This window comes from Salmo salar, chromosome ssa04, assembly GCF_905237065.1.
Source record: "Salmo salar chromosome ssa04, Ssal_v3.1, whole genome shotgun sequence".
NCBI lineage: Eukaryota > Metazoa > Chordata > Actinopteri > Salmoniformes > Salmonidae > Salmo > Salmo salar.
The window spans coordinates 40174509-40193645 of record NC_059445.1 but is presented as its reverse complement, the minus strand read 5'-3'; positions in this window follow the sequence as shown (position 1 = coordinate 40193645).

Sequence of the window (19137 nt, the reverse complement as noted above, 5' to 3'; positions counted from 1 at the left end):
CTGTTGTTCGTCATGTATGTTGAGAGGGGTGAGTCTTGGGTATAAAAGATCTTTGTAATTTTGTGTAATCACTTTTCAATGGTTCATTGAAGGTCAAGTGCTTTTGCAAAAGCATCTTAATTATTAAAGATGTCGTTTTAAGTATAACTGACTTGTGTGTGAAATTTGTAACTCTCCTCATTTGGTAATGCAGAAATTAGCCACCACAATACCACACCCGCTCGGGCCTTATTGGTTCATTATAAACCGGGTAGTTTGAGCCATGAAGGCTGATTGGCTTAAAACTGTGGCATATCAGACCGTATACCATGGGTGTGAAAAAAAATACTATTTACTGGTCTAATTACCTTGGTAACCAGTTTATAATAGCAATAAGGCACCTCGGGGGTTTGTGGCATATGCCCAATATACCACGGCTAAGGGCTGTATCCAGGCACTCCACGTTGCGTCGTCCCCGACTGTTCTCTCCCCTACCGTCCGGCAGGCAGTACCGGAGCATTGAGTCTCGGACCAACAGGCTTCTAAACAGCTTCTTTGCCCAAGCACTGAGACATTTCAACAGCTAGGTGATGGCTGGCCACCCTCACCCACAGTGTATCTGCACTGATTATCTGCACTGACTAAATGCCACTCACAGGTCTCTAGACAGACACTCACATACACCTACACTGACAGTCCTGCACACACACGCATACATGTACACACACATACTATCAGGTTTGAAGGTAAGACCCAGATGCAGACAATGTCGAATTAACAATGGTTCAATAATCCAACAGGGGCAGGCAATAGACAGGTCAAGGCAGGCAGGGTTCAGTAAACCAGAGGTGGGGCAAACATACCGGACGGCAGGCAGGCTCAGGGTAGGCAGAGGTCCATAATCCAGAGGTGGGGCAAAGGTACAGGTCGGCAGGCAGGGTCAGGGTCACAGGGTCAGGGCAGTCAGAGTGGTCAGGCAGACGGGCTCAGAGTCAGGACAGGCAAGGGTCAAAACCAGGAGGCGAGAAAAAGAGAGCCTGGGAAAAGCAGGACCTGAGAAACAAAAACGCTGGTTGACTTGACAAACAAGACGAACTGGCAACAGACAAACAGAGAACACAGGTATAAATACACAGGGGATAATGGGGAAGATAGGCAACACCTGGAGGGGAGTGGAGACAATCACAAAAACAGGTGAAACAGATCAGGGTGTGAGAGTATCTCCCCCTCTAGGGTCACCACCTGGCGTCCTACCTGAGCGCGTACCTAGTTAACCGGGGTGCCAGTGGAAGTCGGCGATGAGGGCTGAGTCTAGGATGTCTCTAGCGGGGACCCAGCACCTCTCCTCCGGGTCATAACCCTTCCAGTCAGCCAGGTACTGGAAACCCCTGCCCCGTGGTCGAACACTCAGGAGGCGTCTCACCGTGTATGCCGGATGGCCATCTATGACACAGGGAGGAGGGGTGGGCCTGGAAACAGAAGACAAAGGGCTGTGAGACACGGTCTTAATCCTAGACACATGGAAAGTAGGGTGAACACGGAGGTTATGGGGTAACAAAAGATGAACAGCTGTGGGGCTAAGGACTCTAGAGATGGGGAATGGGCCGAAAAAACGGGGGGAAAGTTTACGGGACTCCACCCGGAGTGGCAGGTCCCGGGTGATGAGCCATACCCTCTGCCCGAGCCGATAGCATGGAGCAGGGGTCCGGTGGCAATCCGCTTGTCGCCTATGCCTGGAAGTGGTCTTCAACAGAGCGACCCGAGCTCTCTTCCAGGTACGGCAACAGAGGCGGATGAACATCTGGGCAGAGGGATTGCTGACTTCCTCCTCTTGCTCGGGGAAGAGCGGAGGCTGATTTCCCAAGGAACACTCGAAGGGAGAGAAACCCGTAGCAGAGCAAGGAAGGTATTTTGCGAGCGTACTCAACCCATACCAGTTGCTGACTCCAGGTGGTAGGGTTGGCGGAGACTAGACAGCGAAGAGTCGTCTCTAAGTCCTGGTTGGCTCGCTCCGACTGGCCGTTGGACTGGGGGTGGAATCTAGACAGGGTGGCCGACGACCCAATGAGTGTGCAGAATGCCTTCCAGAACCGGGACGAGAACTGCGGATCCCGGTCGGAGACCATGTCCACCGGGAGTCCGTGGATCCAGAAGATCTGCACCATAAGCTGGGCTGTCTCCTTGGCCGAGGATAGTTTGGGGAGAGGAATTAAATGGGCGGCTTTGGAAAACTGGTCGACCACAGTCAGCATGGCATTGTTGCCCTCAGACGGGGGGAGACCTGTGACGAAATCCAGGGAGGTATGGGACCAGGGACGGTGAGGGACAGGCAGTGGTTGGAGAAGACCAGCCGGAGCTTGTCGAGGAGTCTTGTTCTGTGCGCAGACCGTGCAGGCAGTGACAAACGCGGCAACATCCGGAACCATTGTCGGCCACCAAAAGAATTGTCGCACTAAGGCCAGGGTGTGACGAGAGCCTGGGTGACAGGCAAGCCTAGAGGAATGGGCCCACTCCAGGAACGCAGAGCGGACAGCGTCAGGCACAAACATCCGGTTATCTGCCCCCCCAGAGCTTGGCTGGGACCGCTGCGCCTTCCCTATACCCCAGTGAATGAATGAACACAATGAATGGATGTTCCGCCCCTTCTAGCCAGTGCATCCATTCCTCCAACACCTCCATTCCTTCACCGCGAGAAGCTCCCGATTCCACACATCGTAGTTCCTCTCTGTGGCGTTGAGGCGGTGGGAAGGCGCAGGGATGTAGCTTAAGGTCCAGGGCAGAACGTTGGGACAGAACAGCCCCCATTCCGACATCCGAAGCATCGGCCTCCACCATGAACTGACGGGAAGGGTCAGGGTGAACCAGGATTGGAGCAGTGGTGAAGTGGTGTTTAAGGTCCCGGAACGCCCGGTCAACAGCAGAGGACCACGTGAACGGAACCTTGGTAGAAGTGAGTGCAGACAGGGGGGAGGTCAGGTTGCTGTAACCCCGGATAATGCAGCAATAAAAGTTGGCGAACCCCAGGAAGCGTTGCAGCTGCACCCTGGACGTGGGCTGAGGGCCAATCCTCCACCGCTCTCACCTTCTCGGGATCCAACTGGAAACTCCCAGCAGAGATGGTGTAGCCAAGAAAGGGAATGGTGGAACGATGGAAGTCACACTTTTCCGTTTTAACAAACAACTGGTTCTCCAGAAGGCGCTGGAGAACCTGTCGGACATGGAGCACGTGTTCTTGGGAGGAGTGGAAGAAGACGATGATGTCATCAACGTAGACGAAGACAAACCGGTTAAGCATCACGTGGAGAGCATCATTCACCAGAGCCTGGAACATGGCAGGGGCGTTGGTTAGGCCAAAGGGCATGACCAGATATTCGTAGTGGCCACTGGCCGTGTTGAAAGCGGTCTTCCACTCGTCTCCCTCTCGTATCCGCACCAGGTGGTAGGCGTTTCGTAGATCCAGCTTGGAGAAAACAGTGGCCCCCTGGAGCAGCTCGAAGGCCGAGGAAATGACTGGTAGCGGATAACGGTTCTTCACAGTAATGTCATTGAGTCCCCGGTAGTCAATGCACAGGCGCAGGGTCTTGTCCTTTTTCTCCACAAGGAAGAAAGCTGCGCCAGCGGGAGAGGAAGAAAGAAAGATAAATCCTGTAGCTAGGGAGTCCCCAATGTAGGTCTCCATAGCCTTGGTCTCTGGTTCCGACAGAGAGTACAGACGTCCCCGGGGTGGCGTGGTGCTAGGGAAAAGGTCAATCCCGCAGTCATAGGGGCGGTGCGGTGGAAGGTAAGTGGCCAGGGACTTGCTGAACACCTCCTAGAGGGTCCTGGTACTCCGCGGGAATGGCGGAGAGGTCCGGAGCAACTTCCGAGCCCCCAGGAAGATATCCCGGGGCAGGTTGCACCGACTTCAGACAATGGCCGTGGCAAAATGGACTCCAGCCCATGATAGCACCCGCAGACCAGTTGATGAGGGGACTGTTTCGCTGGAGCCAGGAGAATCCCAAAACCATGGGAATCTGGGGGGACTTGATGAGCAGGTATTGAATGGTCTAGCTGTGATTCCCTGACACACGTAGGTTGATGGAAGTGGTGTTGTGGGTGACCCGACCTATGGAGCACCCGTCCAGCGCTCTAACATCTATGGGAATGGAGAGGGGCTGAGTGGGGATGTTCAGCTCGGAAGCCAGTGTGGCGTCCAAAAAGCACTCATAGGACCCAGAGTCAATGAGGACCCGGAGACATTTGGACTGGTTTCCCCACAGCTGAATGACATGAAAAGGGGTGCAAGTAAGGGAAGCAGAAAAGTTCTCCATATGGCCCACCAGAGTACTCGCTCCTACCGGTGGGCCTGGTCTTTTACAGGGCAAGAGGACACAAAATAACCAAAAGTCCTGCAATACAGACAGCTCCTTGTCTTGATCCTGTGTTGCCATTCTGCTGGCGACAGCCTAGCTCTGCCTAGTTGCATAGGCTCGGGAAACAGTGCCTTGGCTGTCTTTGGTGACTCTCGAGGAAGGTCGGGAAACGTTGGGTGCTCTCGGCAACGGGAACGTCGGGGACCTCCGGGATGACTCGGAGGCGAGGTTGAATCCCTGGACGTGTGAGCGAAATGGAATTTCCTCTCCATCCGTCGTTTCCGCAATCGGCCAACGATGCAGATGGTCAAGAGATGAGGGAGTCAAGATCCGTGGGTAACTTCCGAGCAGCAAGCTTGTCCTTAACCTCTTCAAAGACACCGTGCAGGAACATGTCGAATGATGCTTCCTAGTTCTATGCACTCTCCGTGTAAACTGTACATACAGTTGTAGTCGGAAGTTTACATACAAAAACAGCCAAATACATTTAAACAATTCCTGACATTTAATCAGAGTAAAAATTCCCTGTTTTAGGTCAGTTAGGATCAAGACTTTATTTTAAGAATGTGAAATGTCAGAATAATAGTAGAGAGAAGGATTTATTTCAGTTTTTATTTCTTTCATCACATTCCCAGTGGGTCAGAAGTTTACATACACTCAATTAGTATCACTTCCTATAACTTGGCTTTTCCACCGCACTTTAGCTGGGACAGGTAGCAGACAGTCCAATAGAGTGTATTGCGTTTGGGGCTGTGGAAGGGGAGGAGTAAAAAGCCAGCGACAATCCGTACAACACAGTCCCCCTCCAAAACTAAACATATTTGGTTAGTAGACACCCTAGGTAATAGCCTAGAAATGTTCCTTGACAGTTCAATATTTATTCCATATACAGTGAATTACATTGGCAATTGCTATGTTGTACCCCTGTTGCGTGGGTAAATAGTCACAAACTCTGAATGATCTTGCTGGATCAAAATCCCTGAGCTAACAAGGTAAAAATCTGTCGTTCTGCCCCTGAGCAAGGCAGTTAACACACTGTTCCCCGGGCGCTGAAGACTTGGATGTCGATTAAGGCAGCCCCCCACACCGCTCTGATTCAGAGGGGTTGGGTTAAATGTGGAAGACACATTTCAGTTGAAGGCATTCAGTTGTACAACTGACTAGGTATCCCCTTTTCCCTTTCCCAAATAATGATCATTTATTAGCAAAAAATAGTAGTTGTGTAAAGTACTTATGTAAAAATACTTGAAAGTACTACTTAACCTGTTATGGCTAGGGGGCAGTGTTTTCACGGCTGGATAAAAAACGTACCCGATTTAATCTGATTATTAGTCCTGCCCAGAAACTAGAATATGCATATAATTATTAGCTTTGGATCGAAAACACTCCAAAGTTTCTAAAACTGTTTGAATGGTGTCTGTGAGTATAACAAAACTCATTTGGCAGGCCAAAACGTGAGAAGATTCTGTACAGGAAGTACCCTGTCTGACCATTTCTTGAACTTCTTTGCCATCTCTATCCATTACAAAGGATCTCTGCTCTAACGTGACACTTCCTACGTCTTCCATAGGCTCTCAGAGCCCGGGAAAACCTGAATGTCGTCATTCCAGCCCCAGGCTGAAACACATTATCGCCTTTCTCAAGTGGCCGATCAAGGGACTGTGGGCTTAGGCGCGTGCACTGGCCGCCCCCGTCTTTGTGTTTTTTCCTCTGTTTGCCGAAAAGGAGATTCCCGGTCGGAATATTATCGCTTTTTTACGAGATAAATTGCATAAAAATTGATTTTAAACAGCGGTTGACATGCTTCGAAGTACGGTAATGGAATATTTAGAATTTTTTGGTCACGAAATGCGCCCATGCGCACGACCCTGATTTACCATTTCGGATAGTTTCTGGAACGCACGAACAAAACGCCGCTATTCGGATATAACGATGGATTATTTTGGACCAAACCAACATTTGTTATTGAAGTAGCAGTCCTGGGAGTGCATTCTGACGAAGACAACAAAAGGTAATCAAACTTTTGTAATAGTAAATCTGATTTTGGTGAAGGCTAAACTTGCCGGGTGTCTAAATAGCTAGCCCGTGATGGCTGGGCTATGTACTTAGAATATTGCAAAATGTGCTTTCACCGAAAAGCTATTTTAAAATCGGACATATCGAGTGCATAGAGGAGTTCTGTATCTATAATTCTTAAAATAATTGTTATGCTTTTTGTGAACGTTTATCGTGAGTAATTTAGTAAATTGTTAGTAAATTCCCCGGAAGTTTGCGGGGGGTATGTTAGTTCTGAACGTCACATGCTAATGTAAAAAGCTGTTTTTTGATACTTGATTGAACAAAACATGCATGTATTGTATAACATAATGTCCTAGGTGTGTCATCTGATGAAGATCATCAAAGGTTAGTGCTGCATTTAGCTGTCTTCTGGGTTTTTGTGACATTATATGCTAGCTTGAAAAATGGGTGTCTGATTATTTCTGGCTGGGTACTCTGCTGACATAATCTAATGTTTTGCTTTCGCTGTAAAGCCTTTTTGAAATCGGACAGTGTGGTTAGATTAACGAGAGTCTTGTCTTTAAAATGCTGTGAAATAGTCATATGTTTGAAAAATTGAAGGTTTGGATTTTAGAGGAATTTGTATTTCGCGCCACGCCCATCATTGGATATTGGAGCAGGTGTTCCGCTAGCGGAACGTCTAGATGTAAGAGGTTAAGTAGTTTTTTGGGGTATCTGTACTTTACTATTTATATTTTTTGACAACTTTTACTTTAACTTCACTACATTCCTAAACAAAATAATGTACTTTTTACTCCATACATTTTCCCTGACACCCAAAAGTACTTGTTACATTTTGAATGGCTAGCAGGACAAGAAAATGGTCAAATTAAGGCACTTATCAAGAGAACATCCCTGATCATCACTATTGCCTCTGACTCACTAAACACAAATGCTTCATTTGTAAATCATGTCTGAGTGTTGGAGTGTGCCCCTGGCAATCCGTAAATAAATAAAAAAACAAATAGTGCCGTCTGGTTCGCTTAATATAAGGAATTTGAAATTATTCATACTTTCACTTTTACTTTAGTCATTTTTTATTAAGGTATCTTTACTTTTACTGAAGTATGACAATTTGGTAATTTTTCCACCACTGAATGATAGTAAGACAACTGCTGGGCACAGCACATAGCATTATGGTTTCACAGAACTAGAACAAGACACGTGAGGCTTTGAGCCACTAGGGTGCTACTAGGACAAGGTATACACTGATTGTTCAAAACATTAGGAACACTTGCTCTTTCCATGACATAGACTGACCAGGTGAAAGCTACAATCCCTTATTGATGTCACTTGTTAAATCCACTGCAATTACTGGAGATAAAGGGGAGGGGGAGGTTAAAAAATGGATTTTAAGCCTTGAGACAATTGAGATATGGATTGTGTATGTGTGCCATTTAAAGCGTGAAGGGGCAAAACTAAGTGCATTTGAACGGGGTATGGTAGTAGGTGCCAGGAGCACCAGTTTGTGTCAAGAACTGCAATGTGCTGGGTTTTTCACTCTCAACAGTTTCCCATGTGTATCAAGAATGGTCCACCACCCAAAGGACATCCAGTCAACTTGACACAACCGTGGGAAGCATTGGAGACAACATGGGCCAGCATCCCTGTGGAACGCTTTCAACACCTTGTAGAGTCCATGCCCGGAAGAATTGAAGCTGTTCTGAGGAGAAAAGGGGGGTTGCAACTCAATATTAAGAAGGTGTCCTAAATGTTTTGCATACTCAGTGTATAAGCCACTAGTCCATATAATCATCTAGGAATACATCTCAACCAAACTTGAAATAAATTAAAACGTGATAGGATCTGTGAGAACCAAGAAACACTTGATTTCGTATCATACACTTAGCGTTTCAGTGAAAATCTTTATTTTGAAGGCAAAATCGGAAAACCGGAAGTCTTAATATTGCTGGCGGGTTGCTAATGTTGCTGCTGTGATGCTAATCCCTTGTTCAATCTGCGTCGGGCTCATGGGGTCTTCCGCGCTCCCTGGAGGTCCATGGAGGTACTGCAAGGGGTCTGCGTATTTTTTGGGGAGTGGAGAATATTTTGGGGGATTTTTTAATATGACAAAAAAAAAGATATGAATATCGCTAGCTACAAGAGAATACCATCGTGAATACCATTTGTATGTCTCTGTGTCCAGTATGAAGGAAGTTGGAGGTAGTTTAACGAGCCAATGCTAACTAGCACAAGCACAATGACTGGGAAGTCTACAGGAACATTTAGCATGCTAGCTGTTCCAGTTAAATAATTATTAAGCAAGTCAATAGTTTTGTATGGGGAAATGAGTGTCGAATTTAGTCAAGATAAACATTTATTGCTATTTTGATTTGTGAGGTTAATTTGATCTAATATAAGTTTCATAATGCTTAGGTTGTTACAAGATGAATCCAGGTGAAGCTATGATCCCTTATTGATGTCACTTCAATCAGTGTAGATGAAGGGAAGGAGATAGGTTAAAGAAGGATTTTAAGTCTTGACTCAATTAAGACATGGATTGTGTATGTGTGCCATTCACATGGTGAAAGGGCAAGACAATAGATTTAGGTGCCTTTCAACTGGGTATGGTAGTAGGTGCCAGACGCATCGGTTTATGTTTGTCAAGAACTGCAACGCTGCTGGGGTTTTCACACTAAACAATTGCTCGTGTGTCTCAAGAATGGTCCACCGCCCAAAGGACATCCAGCCAACGCAAGGCCAGTGGTCAAAAATTGATCATTGATGAAAGAGGACAAAGGCTGACACAAATTGTGCAGAGCAACAGACGGGCTACAGTTAGTCATCTGACAGTACAACCTTTGCGCCCAAAGACCCATAAAATAACGCACAACTCGTCGTACCTTGACACAAATGGGGTATGGCAGCCGATGACCTTACAGACCTCCACTCCTTTCAGCAAAAAACAAACTGTGGTTGCAGTTTCTTGTGGGCTAAGTAACGAAAACACTGGAGAATTGGAAAAACATTACATGAGGAAAAAGTAAGGAACTTGTCTGTCGGCCCTGCATTAAAGACCAAAATTTGTTAAAGAAAATTGTGATAAATAAAAAAAGATACCAATTTAATTTAAGGACCAAAACATTGACAGCTGTGCCATATAGATTGCAAAATAGTTGGGAAGAGATTTTCGATGTACCGATTCCATGGCACATGATTTATGAACTGATACGCTAAACGACGCCGGATTCAAAACATATCATTTTTATATTTCAATTATTATACAAAATTCTTGCATCCAATAGAATGTTATATATATATATATATATATATATATATATATTACAACCTTCTCAAATTTTGCTGCAAACAGACAGAGTCATTAGATCATTTATTTTGCTACTGTCCATTTTAGCTTGTTTTTGGTCACAGGTCCAGGAATGGCTGAAGAATTGCAACATTTACCTGGAGCTAACGCTGCAGATAGCAATAGTGGGTGATTTGAAAATGTCATAGTCAATCGATCAATAATATAATACTTTCAGCAAAAATGTTTCTTTCATTTACAAACTGTAGAAACTATGAGAATGGAAAGGTTTAGAACTTTTGTGAAGCATCACAGCACAGTTAAAAAATATATGGCAAATAGAAATCCAATATGGATGGTGTTAAGAGATAGATGGGAGGAGTTGAATGGAGCTGAAGGGTGGGACTAATAATAACATAAAATATACTGTGTCTGGAAAATGTATATAGGTTCAGAACTTTTGTGAAACAGCACAGTTAAAAAGATATATGGCAAATAGAAATCAAACTGGATGGAAATAGATAGGAGAGGTTGGGGGTAAAGGAAGGTCAGGACTGAAAACAAACAAAATATAACTTGTAAAATAGATTGTGTCCGTGAAATGTATATAGTATGTATAAGCTGTATGCAGAAGCCTAAGTGTTGTTGTTCACTATTTTACTCCAATTAGGGGAGGGGTGGTAGGGTTATATATATATATATATTACCGTTCAAAAGTTTGGGGTCACTTAGACATTTCCTTGTTTTGAAAGAAAAGCACATTTTTTGACCATTAAAAAATAACATCAAATTGATCAGAAATACAGTGTAGACATTGTTAATGTTGTAAATTGCTATTGTAGCTGGAAACGGCAGTTTTTTTTAATGGAATATCTACATAGGCGTACAGAGGCCCATTATCAGCAACCATCACTCCTGTGTTCCAATGGCACGTTGTGTTAGCTAATCCAAGTTGACCATTTTAAAAGGCTAATTGATCATTAGAAAACCCTTTTGCAATTATGTTAGCACAGCTGAAAACTGTTGTCCTGTTTAAAGAAGAAATAAAACTGGCCTTTAGACTAGTTGAGTATTTGGAGCGTCAGCATTTGTGGGTTCGATTACAGGCTCAAAATGGCCAGAAACAAATAACTTTCTTTTGAAACTCGTCAGTCTATACTTGTTCTGAGAAATGAAGGCTATTCCATGCGAGAAATTGCCAAGAAACTGAAAATCTCGTACAACGCTGTGTACTACTCCCTTCACAGAACAGCGCAAGCTGTCTCTAGCCAGAATAGAAAGAGGAGTGGGAGGCCCTGGTGCACAACTGAGCAAGAGGACATTAGAGTGTCTAGTTTGAGAAACAGATGCCTCACAAGTCCTCAACTGGCAGCTTCATTAAATAGTACCCACAAAACACCAGTCTCAACGTCAACAGTGAAGAGGCGACTCTGGGATGCTGGCCTTCTAGGCAGAGTTGCAAAGAAAAAGCCATATCTCAGACAGGCAAATAAAAGATTAAGATCGGCAAAAGAACACAGACACTGGACAGAGGAACTCTGCCTAGAAGGCCAGCATCCCGGGGTCTATGAAATCAGGGCAAGAGTTACATGCCAAAGTGATATCTGGGATTGTAACATACTCTGCTTCACGGAAACATGGCTAGCTTGGGACATGCTGTTGGAGTCAGTACAACCAACGGGATTTTCAGTGCATCGCGCCGACAGGAATAAACATCTCTCCAGTTACAAGAAGGACGGGGGTGTATGTTTCATGATTAACGACTCATGGTGTAATTGTAACAACATACAGATACTCAAGTCCTTTTGTTCACCTGACCTAGAATTGCTCACAATCAAATTCTGACCATATTATCTCCCAAGAGAACTCTCCTCGGTTATTGTCACAGCCGTGTAAGCGGATACCAAGCGGATACCAAGACGGCCATCAAGGAACTTCACTGGACTTTATGCAAACTGGAAACCATATGTCCTGACGCTGCATTTATTGTAGCTGGGAATTTTAACAAAGCTAATTTGAGAACAAGGCTACCTAAATTCTATCAGCATATCGATTACAGTACACGGGCGAGTAACACGCTCGACTGTTGCTACTCTAACTTCCGCGATGCATACAAGGCCCAACCCCGCCCTCCTTTTGGCAAATCTGACCATGACTCCATCTTGTTGCTCCCCTCCTATAGGCAGAAATTAAAACAGGAAGCGCCCGTGCTTAGATCTATCCAACGCTGGTCTGACCAATCGGATTCCACGCTTCAAGATTGCTTCGATCACATGGACTGGGATAGCCTCAGAGAACAATATTGACATATAGGCTGACTCTGTGAGGGAGTTTATAAGGAAGTGTATAGGAGATGTTGTACCCACTGTGACTATTAAAACCTTCCCTAACCAGAAACCTTGGATTGATGGCAGCATTCGTGGAAAAATGAAAGCACGTACCACCGCATTTAATCATGGCAAGGCAACTGGGAACATGGCCGAATACAAACAGTGTAGTTATCCCCTCCGTAAGGCAATAAAACAAGCAAAGTGTCAGTATAGAGACAAAGTGGAGTCGCAATTCAACGGCTCAAACACGAGATGTATGTGGCAGGGTCTACAGACAATCAAGGATTACAAAAAGAAAACCAGCCTCGTCGCGGACATAACGTCTTGCTTCCAGACAAATTAAACAACTTCATTGCGCGCTTTGAGGACAATACAGTGCCGCCGACGCGGCCCACTACCAAAGACTGTGGGTTCTTCTTCTCCTTGGCCGACGTGAGTAAAACATTTAAACGTGTTAACCCTCGCAAGTCTGCCGACTCAGACGGCATCCCTAGCCGCTTCCTCAGAGCTTGCACAGACCAGTTGGCTGGTGTGTTTACGGACGTATTCAATCAATTCCTATCCCAGTCTGCTGTCCCCACATGCTTCAAGATACCCACCATTGTTCCTGTTCCCAAGAAAGCTAAGGTAACTGAACTAAATGACTATCGCGCCGTAGCACTCAAGAGGCGACTCTGGGATGCTTGCCTTCTAGGCATTATCCATTCACCTACTCTGTCTCACAAATACAGCGATTGGAAACAAAAATCTCAAATTTGGACTCATCAGACCAAAGGACAGATTTCTACCAGTCTAATGTCCATTGCTTGTGTTTTTTGGCCCAAGCATGTCTCTTCTTATTATTGGGGTCCTTTAGTAGTGGTTTCTTTGCAGCAATTCAACCATGAACGCCTGATTCACACAGTCTCCTCTTTACAGTTGATGTTGAGATGTGTCTGTTACTTGAACTCTGGCTGCAATTTTAGAGGCTGGTAAATCTAATGAACGTGCCCTCTGCAGCAGAGGTAACTCTGTGTCTTCCTTTCCTGTGGCGGTCCTCATGAGAGCAAGTTTCATCATAGCGCTTGATGGTTTTTGCGACTGCACTTGAAGAAACGTTCAAAGTTCTTGAAATTTTCCTCATTGCCTGACCTTCATGTCTTAAAATAATGATGGAGTGTTGTTTCTCTTTGCTTATTTGAGCTGTTTTTGCCATAATATGGACTTGGTCTTTTACCAAATAGGGCTATCTTCTGTATACCACCCCTACCATGACACAACACAATCGATTGGCTCAAATGCATTAAGATGGAAAGAAATTACACAAATGAACTTTTAATAAGGCACACCTGTTAATTGAAATGCATTCCAGGTGACTACCTCATGAAGCTGGTTGAGAAAATGGGAAGAGTGTGCAAAGCTGTCATCAAGGCAAAGGGTGGCTACTTTGAAAAATCTCAAATATAAACTATATTTGGATTTGTTTAACACTTTTTTGGTTACGACATGATTCCATATGTGCTATTTCATAGTTTTGATGTCTTCACTATTATTACACTAGATTCATGAGGTGGTCACCTGGAATGCATTCCCTTAAATGAGTAGCTGTCCAAACTTTTGAATTGTACTGTATATATAAAATATACCATCTACCAGCAGTGAAGCCGCTCAACATTTACATTACATTCAGTCATCAATCGCCACCCCGACCCACCGTCCAACCCAACCAAAATCACCACCCACCCGATGTGCCAACAACCAACAAAAATAAAAATAACATGAAAAACAAAGGTAAACAACAGAAAACAACAATGCAAAAACAAAAGACATTGAGGGCAACAAAAATATAAACAGCAAGGCCAACTGTATGCATTTGTGGCAATATTTACATGTGTGAGTGTTGCTGATTTTTTAAAAATGTTCACTTTAAAATGTATACCAAACAAAAGCCAATGATCGCAAAGTTAACTCTATCCACAGAAAATTGTACAAAAACACACTTACTTAAAGAACAGTGCAGATGCAAAGTTTGGTAACAGAATAAAAGCGCAAACCGTCATTCTGTTACCAAACTTTGCATCTGCACTGTTCTTCAAGTAAATGTGTTTTTGTAAAGAGTTCAGTGGAAATTGTTAAAGTAGTCCTTGTGCATAGAGTTGTATGGTTTGTTTAACTTTGCAATTATTGGGTTTTGTTTGACATATTAAAGTGAAAAATCTGAGTCTCTCTCAGCCTCATTCTGTTATCGTGGAATTGCCCTTGGAGAGACAGGAAAAGTAGAGGGGTGTTTCAGATGGATGGGGAGTTAGATTTCAACCCTTTCCGACAGTGGTATACTGTAAATGTACATTACTGTATTGTACATTGACTGGTCATCTAGGTTTGTACCTGCAGACTTTCTATCACCATGAAGAAAAACAATGACCAATACAGTAACTGAGTACATTGAGACATCAAGTGGTTTGTGATGATGTCATGATGTGGCCCAGTTGGTAGAGCATGGCGCTTGCAATGCTAGAGTTGTAGGTTTGATTCCCATGGGGGGGACCAGTATGAGAAAGTATGAACTCACTACTGTAAGTTGCTCTGGATAAGTGTCTACTGAACAGGAATGAATAGACCATTTCAGTTTTAACATAGAAATACATTTAATTTCAAGAAACTGCACATTGAATAGGTGGCTCAGCATGGCAGAGCAAACATCATACTTGAGTGTTGGGTACTTAGGAAGCAATAGATTGGAAAAGGCACGATTCCCTGAATCCACATCAGATCTAGTTTTAGGGTTATAAGGAAATCGGTCCCAATATGATCTATGACATCCAAATAGGACATCAAAATATGACATCCACATCTGATTTAGGACATCCAAATATGACATCCACATCTGATTTAGGACATCCAAATATGACATACACATCTGATTTAGGACATCCAAATATGACATCCACATCTGATTTAGGACATCCAAATATGACATACACATCTGATTTAGGACATCCAAATATGACATACACATCTGATCTGGGGTTAGCGTTATAAAGGAAATTCATCCAAATGTGATCAAGATCTATGAAATCCAAATCTCATCTAGGGGTAGGGTTATTAGGGAATTTATCCAAATATGATCGAGATCTAGACATCCTTATTGAATAAGCCTAACACCCACTGAGTGGGCAGGACATTTCAAAGGAGGGAATTTCCCACTTTTTTCTTCACATACTTGTCTGCACAGATGAAAATAGGAACATATGTTGAAAACAGGCGTTTCTGAGTGTTTTATAGCACTTTTTGGGGAATCCTTCCAAATTCAATCTAGGTAGGGGTATGTATCCTTATTTAGTCTAAGAAGCCCCCTCAAACCTTTAGGGTTGCCAGATTATGGTTGGGGTGCATCTAAAGAGCAACACGTGAAGATCAGATGTCTCTGACGTTGTCGGGGCAAGATTTTGACTGTCATTAAAATAACAACTTGCAATGGGTTGATTGACTACTAAGAGGGATAGAGGGCAAACTAAGAGTTGATTTTTACCTCAGGGGATCTAAAGGGACATGTCTTTCACCCCAGGTGGTGCCAGAATAACAATTTATCCCTCAACATAACCAAGACTAAGGAGATTATTGTGGACTACAGGAAAAGGAGGACCGAGCACGCCCCCATTCTCATCGACGGGGCTGTAGTGGAGCAGGTTGAGAGCTTCAAGTTCCTTGGTGTCCACATCAACAACGAACTAGAATGGTCCAAACACACCAAGACAGTCGTGAAGATGGCACGACAAAGCCTATTCCCCCTCAGGAAACTAAAAAGATTTGGCATGGGTCCTGAGATCCTCAAAAGGTTCTACAGCTGCAACATCGAAGAGCATCCTGACTGGTTGCATCACTGCCTGGTACAGCAACTGCTCGGCCTCTGACCGCAAGGCACTACAGAGGGTAGTGCGTACGGCCCAGTACATCACTGGGGCTAAGCTGACTGCCATCCAGGACCTCTACACCAGGCGGTGTCAGAGAAAGGCCCTAAAAATTGTCAAAGACCCCAGCCACCCCAGTCATAGACTGTTCTCCTTACTACCGCATGGCAAGCGGTACCGGAGTGCCTAGTCTAGGACAAAAAGGCTTCTCAACAGTTTTTACCCCCAAGCCATAAGACTCCTGAACAGGTAATCAAATGGCTACCCAGACTATTTCCATAGTGTGCCCCCCCAACCCCTCTTTTTACGCTGCTGCTACTCTCTGTTTATCATATATGCATAGTCACTTTAACTATACATTCATGTACATACTACCTCAATTGGGCCGACCAACCAGTGCTCCCGCACAGTGGCTAACCGGGCTATCTGCATTGTGTATATATACCCTCTACTGTATATAGCCTGTCTTTTTACCGTTGTTTTATTTCTTTACCTACCTATTGTTCACCTAATACCTTTTTTGCACTATTGGTTAGTAAGTAAGCATTTCACTGTAAGGTCTACACCTGTTGTATTCGGCGCACGTGACAAATAAACTTTGATTTGATTTGAGAAGAGTATTTAACAAAACATTGCAATTTGCTCATCAACTCTCCCCTGTTTTTCAGTTGACACAAAGGTCTTGATGTGTATAAGCCATTGAGTGAGTTTTCAAGAAATTTCAAAGGGTGGAATTTCCCCCTTTTTTCTTCAGATACTTGTCTGCTCATATGAAAATAGACACATGTTGAAACCAGGTGTTTCTGAGGGTTTTTTATGCCCTGTTTTGGAAGACTTCCAAACGTAATCTAAGTAAGGTATTCATCCATTTGTAGTCTTTCAAACTATTAAGGGGATTTCTCTGGGGGTCATAGCTTTAGCTTTAACTGTCTATGTTGATGAGGGGATATGCATATGTGAGTCTCAAGCCAATCTGACCATGTATATAAGAAGGCTTGCCCCTAGACACTTGTAACTTCAGTGGGTGGCTCAACGTGGCACTCCAGATATCATACTTGAGTATTGAGCCAATATTAGCATATATATTAGAGTTGGCCTTAGGCATTTCCAAAGTCCATAATTGTATAGGACACGCACCCCCCCTCCCCCCTCCCCCAACATGCCCCAACATGTCCCAGGACTCCTCGCCAAATCAGAGCAATGAAAGATTAAACTTGGCTCTAGGCCCTTACTATGTCCAGAATGGGCCTAGGACCCCCCCCCCCCAACACGCCCCAAAACGTCTCGGCCAATCGGAACATACATAGATTAGACTTGTCACTGGACACTTACTATATCCGTCTATACACCTACTAGATTACATTTCGCACTAGACACTTACCAAGTCCATCCATACACCTAATATAGGCTGGAAGACTGAACTTACCCCCTCTGGTGGCCAAAACACCATGCCATTTTTGAAATTGGATTTCCATATTCGTGATCCAATAGAAGATTTATGATAAGCACAGGCCTGGATGTGACATCCAAAAGCCCCGTTCGCCCTCCATTTTCACATCTATTTCAATGTTAACTGAGGCCAAAATGGAATCCTGGCCACCTCTCCTGAAAGCACATACATGCCAGCCCCCAGTGTGCTGCCAACTCTCAGAGCCACCAGGTCAAGGGTAGTCAGACATCGTTTGAAACTGGACACCTCCCCCTCTGGCTCCAGGGGCTTCCTAAGAGATAAGCGCTGTATGAACAGTAACAGTCTGACACCAGACATTCTGTAAGAGCAGAGGATCTGTCCAAATATAATTGATGACATCATTTGGACAATCAACTCATTTAGAACGCTGTAAGTAATGGTAGGCCTCTATTAAATCAAAATAGAACACTAATTATTAAACCCACTTTATTTATCAACCAATGACAGGCCGTCTTGGTTTTAATTATAGATATACTGAACACTGCTGTCTATTCTGCTGATAAGACACTATAGACAAAACTACTACGACTGTTAACATTTGCATGAAGTTAATTTAGTCTCTAGAATTTCATAAGTAGGATCATATTCTACATTGGACAACAAATTTGATTCCCAGATCAGAGTGACAAATATAATATTTAATGTCAAAATCAAAAAGAGCTATGACCAGCCATAACCAATATTGAACTTAATCAAGCACTCAATTTGCTGTTTTCTTTTCAAATAAATTTGTGTAAGACTAGGAGTGGTTTGTCTTCTCCCTGTCTGAATGTTGATATTAGATGCAGTTCTTGCATTAAAGAGATACTGCCTGTAAGCGCAGTAGATGAGACCAGTCAGATCCATCCCGTTGGGACCAAGGCTGCAGTACATAAGGCTAGTTTCAGTTAATATAACGAAAAAACGATTCATTTTTTCACATAAAAGTGCTTTATTACAGACAGAAACACTCATCAGTTTCATCAGCTGTCCGGTCGGCTGGTCTAAGACGATCCCGCAGGTGAAGAAGCCGGATGTGGAGGTCCTGGGCTGGGTTGAATGATTATGCATACAGTTCAACTGCTACATGCAATACAAATTGTTAATGCTGTAAAACATACCTTTCAAGAAGTCCCCTTTCAGGTATTTCGTATAATTTGGTGGCTACAGTCTGGCCAACGACATTTATAACTAATCAATCTACCAGCGTGTCGTCAGCGACATTAAAACAGTAGCTTCTTCCCTGAACGGTATTTCAAAAATAAAAGTCCCCCACGTAAACACATTAACATGAAACATAATTGTCTAAACATGAACTATGATTCATATTTAAGTGACATTTGTATTAAATGTGGATTTTAAAACATTTTCCAAAGTTAAATAAATGGCCCCAATGCAATACACTACATGAAATACATATTGGCATACAGAGAATTCTATGTGTCGATGTAAAAGTGGGGTTGGGAATACTCAGTGACGTCTGTAGAATGTACATATTACGTTCGACGGGCGGCAGGTAGGCTAGTGGTTAGCGCGTTGGCCCAGTAACATTTTTGTACATTTTTTTTTTTTTGTGATTTAGCAGACGCTCTTATCCAGAGCGACTTACAGTAGTGAGTGCATACATTTCATACATTTTTTTTTTTCCTGTGCTGGCCCCCCGTGGGAATCGAACCCACAACCCTGGCGTTGCAAACACCATGCTCTACCAACTGAGCTACAGGGAAGGCTAACCGAAAGACAAGATCGAATCCACGAGCTGACAAGGTAAACATCTGTCGTCCTGTCCCTGAACAAGGCAGTTAACCCACTGTTCCTAGGCCGTCATTGT